This window comes from Zeus faber (genome assembly GCF_960531495.2).
Source record: "Zeus faber genome assembly, chromosome: 21".
NCBI classification, from domain to species: domain Eukaryota; kingdom Metazoa; phylum Chordata; class Actinopteri; order Zeiformes; family Zeidae; genus Zeus; species Zeus faber.
This window is the reverse complement of record NC_137208.1, coordinates 1,259,991-1,263,593: the sequence shown is the minus strand read 5'-3', so window position 1 is coordinate 1,263,593 and position 3,603 is coordinate 1,259,991.

The window sequence follows — 3,603 nt, the reverse complement described above, 5'->3', positions numbered from 1 at the left end:
TGACTTTTCGGATGTTGAATAGTGCGAAGCGGCAGGACCGGGAGACGGCGGCAACATGGTCCGAGAATGTCGGGGGACGCCAGGGGATGGTAGCTCAGGCGGTAGAGCTGGTGGTCTAGTGATCTAAAGGTTGCTGGTTGGATCCCAGGCTCCTCCTGCTAGCATGCTGTAGTGTCCTTGAGCAAGACACTTAACCCCTCATTGCTCCTGATGGCTGCGTCCGTCGGTGATTGAACAATTGTAAGTGGCTTTGGATAAAAGCGTCTGATCAATGTAATGTAATGTAATGTAATGTCAGTTGGTCATCAATAATGACACCTAGATTCCTTGCAGCCTTGGTAGGAACAAGAGATAGAGGTAGGTAGGAAGGTAGGTAGGTAGGTAAAGGTAGGTAGGTAATGGTAGGTAGGTAATGGTAGGTAGGTAGGTAATGGTAGGTAGGTAATGGTAGGTAGGTAGGTAGGTAGGTAGGTAAAGGTAGGTAGGTAGGTAAAGGTAGGTAGGTAGTGGTAGGTAGGTAGGTAGGTAAAGGTAGGTAGGTAGGTAAAGGTAGGTAGGTAATGGTGGGTAGGTAGGTAAAGGTAGGTAGGTAATGGTAGGTAGGTAGGTAATGGTAGGTAGGTAGGTAATGGTAGGTAGGTAATGGTAGGTAGGTAGGTAATGGTAGGTAGGTAGGTAATGGTAGGTAGGTAGTGGTAGGTAGGTAGGTAGGTAAAGGTAGGTAGGTAGGTAAAGGTAGGTAGGTAAAGGTAGGTAGGTAGGTAAAGGTAGGTAGGTAGGTAAAGGTAGGTAGGTAATGGTAGGTAGGTAGGTAATGGTAGGTAGGTAGGTAATGGTAGGTAGGTAATGGTAGGTAGGTAGGTAAAGGTAGGTAGGTAGGGAGGTAGGTAGGTAGGTAATGGTAGGTAGGTAATGGTAGGTAGGTAGGTAGGTAAAGGTAGGTAGGTAGGTAGGTAAAGGTAGGTAGGTAGGTAGGTAAAGGTAGGTAGGTAGGTAGGTAATGGTAGGTAGGTAATGGTAGGTAGGTAGGTAAAGGTAGGTAGGTAATGGTAGGTAGGTAGGTAGGTAGGTAGGTAGGTAGGTAGGTAGGTAGGTAAAGGTAGGTAGGTAGGGAGGTAGGTAGGTAGGTAATGGTAGGTAGGTAATGGTAGGTAGGTAGGTAAAGGTAGGTAGGTAGGTAGGTAATGGTAGGTAGGTAATGGTAGGTAGGTAGGTAGGTAGGTAGGTAGGTAAAGGTAGGTAGGTAGGTAGGTAATGGTAGGTAGGTAATGGTAGGTAGGTAAAGGTAGGTAGGTAGGTAAAGGTAGGTAGGTAGGTAGGTAGGTAAAGGTAGGTAGGTAGGCGTAGGAAGTTAGGCAGGTAGGTAGGTAGGTCGGAATTTAGAGGATAAACAGAATATAAAATTACATGTTAGTTTTTGGGGCCAAGTGTCAGTACAGCAGCTTAAAGAGTATAAATATAATAAAACATAAATATATTTTAATAATATACCTAGTTATACCCATCTGTACCTGTTAAAATATGAATATATGGAGTAGGTATAAATGATAGGTACACATTCTCAATAATGCAAGGTGTGAATGAAAGTATTACAATAGCTCTCTCTACTGTGTGAACTGTGTTTTTCTCTTACTTCTCAGAAGTATTGCAGTAAATATCACAAAGCGCGTGTACTGCGATGTGAAGCACATAACGCGTGAGGGCGCGCACGCGCATCTGAGACGCGTCTGCTGCGCGTGAAAGGAGCAGGAGGGGGCGGAGCTATTCCATGAAACGCGTGTTTTTATTAAAAACAAACATGTTTGAATAAAAACACCCAAAACGTCTAGACAAAAATCAAGCTGGAAAAGAATAAAATAAAAACAGAAATATAGATAATAAAGAATGTAGAAAAATGCACCATCACACAAAATAATATGACTGTATGTAATATGAATTATTATTATAGTAATAAAACCATCATAATAATAATAATTAAATAATGATAATAATAATAAATATTATTATTATAAATACATAATTAATGTAATAACTGTTACCCCACCCTCCCTCCCCCTCTCTTCCCCTCCTTCCCATATCTCTCTCTCTCGCTTTCTCCCCCTCCCTCCCTCCTCTTCTCTTCCCTCCCTCCCTCCCTCCCTCCCTCCCTCCTCTTCTCTTCCCTCCCTCCCTCCCTCCCTCCTCTTCTCTCCTCCTCCCTCCCTCCTCTTTTCTCCTCCCTCCCTCCCTCCTCTTCTCTTCCCTCCCTCCCTCCCTCCTCTTCTCTCCTCCACCCTCCACAACACTTCACCTACCTCCAACCCACCCTCACAACCCACCCACCACACACACCCACCCCCCCCCCCCCTTCTCTTCTCCTACCTCCCTCCCTCTCTCTTCTCCTACCTCCCACCTCTTCTCAACCCACCCACCCACCCTCCCCTTCTCTTCCCTCCCTCCTCTTCTCTTCTCCTCCCTCCCTCCTCTTCTCTTCAACCCTCCCTCCCACCCCCCACCTCCTCTTCTCTCCCTCCCTCCTCTTCTTCTTCCCTCCCTCCCTCCCTCCTCGTCTCTTCTCTTCCCTCCCTCCCTCCTCTCCCTCCCACCCTCCCTCCTCTTCTCTTCCCTCCCTCCCTCCTTCCCTCCTCAACCCACCCTCCCACCCTCCAACAACACTTCCACCCCACCCTCCCACCCACCTCAACACTTCTCTCCACCACCCACCCACCACCCACCCACCCACCCTTCTCTTCTCTTCCCTCCCCCTCTTCACAACCCTCCCACCACATCACTTCCCTCCCACCCACCTCAACACACCACCTCCCTCCCTCCTCTTCACCTACCCCCCCCCACCACTACACTTCCCACCCACCTCCTCAACTCTTCACCACCCACCCACCCACCCTCCTCTTCTCATCCCTCCCACCTCTTCTCATCCCCACCCACCCACCCTCCTCCCTCACCTCCTCTTCTCTTCTCCTCCCTCCCACCCTCCCTCCCTCCTCTTCTCTTCTCCTCCCTCCCTCCCTCCCTCCTCTTCTCTTCCCTCCCTCCTCTTCTCTTCCCTCCCTCCCTCCTCTTCTCTTCTCCTCCCTCCCTCCCTCCCTTCCTCCCTCCCTCCTCTTCTCTTCTCCTCCCTCCCTCCTCTTCTCTCCTCCTTCCTCCCTCCTCTTCTCTTCCCTCCCTCCCTCCCTCCTCTTCTCTTCCCTCCCTCCCTCCCTCCTCTTCCCTCCCTCCCTCCCTCCCTCCCTCCTCTTCACTTCCCTCCCTCCCTCCCTCCCTCCCTCCTCTTCTCTTCTCTCCTCCTCCTCCCTCCCTCCCTCCCTCCCTCCTCTTCTCTTCTCTCCTCCTCCCTCCCTCCCTCCCTCCCTCCTCTTCTCTTCTCTCCTCCTCCCTCCCTCCCTCCCTCCCTCCCTCCCTCCTCTTCTCTTCTCTCCTCCTCCCTCCCTCCCTCCCTCCCTCCCTCCCTCCTCTTCTCTCCTCCTCCCTCCCCTCCCTCCTCTTCTCTTCTCTTCCCTCCCTCCCTTCCTCCCTCCCTCCCTCCTCTTCTCTTCTCTCCTCCTCCCTCCCTCCCTCCCTCCCTCCCTCCTCTTCTCTTCTCTCCTCCTCCCTCCCTCCCTCCCT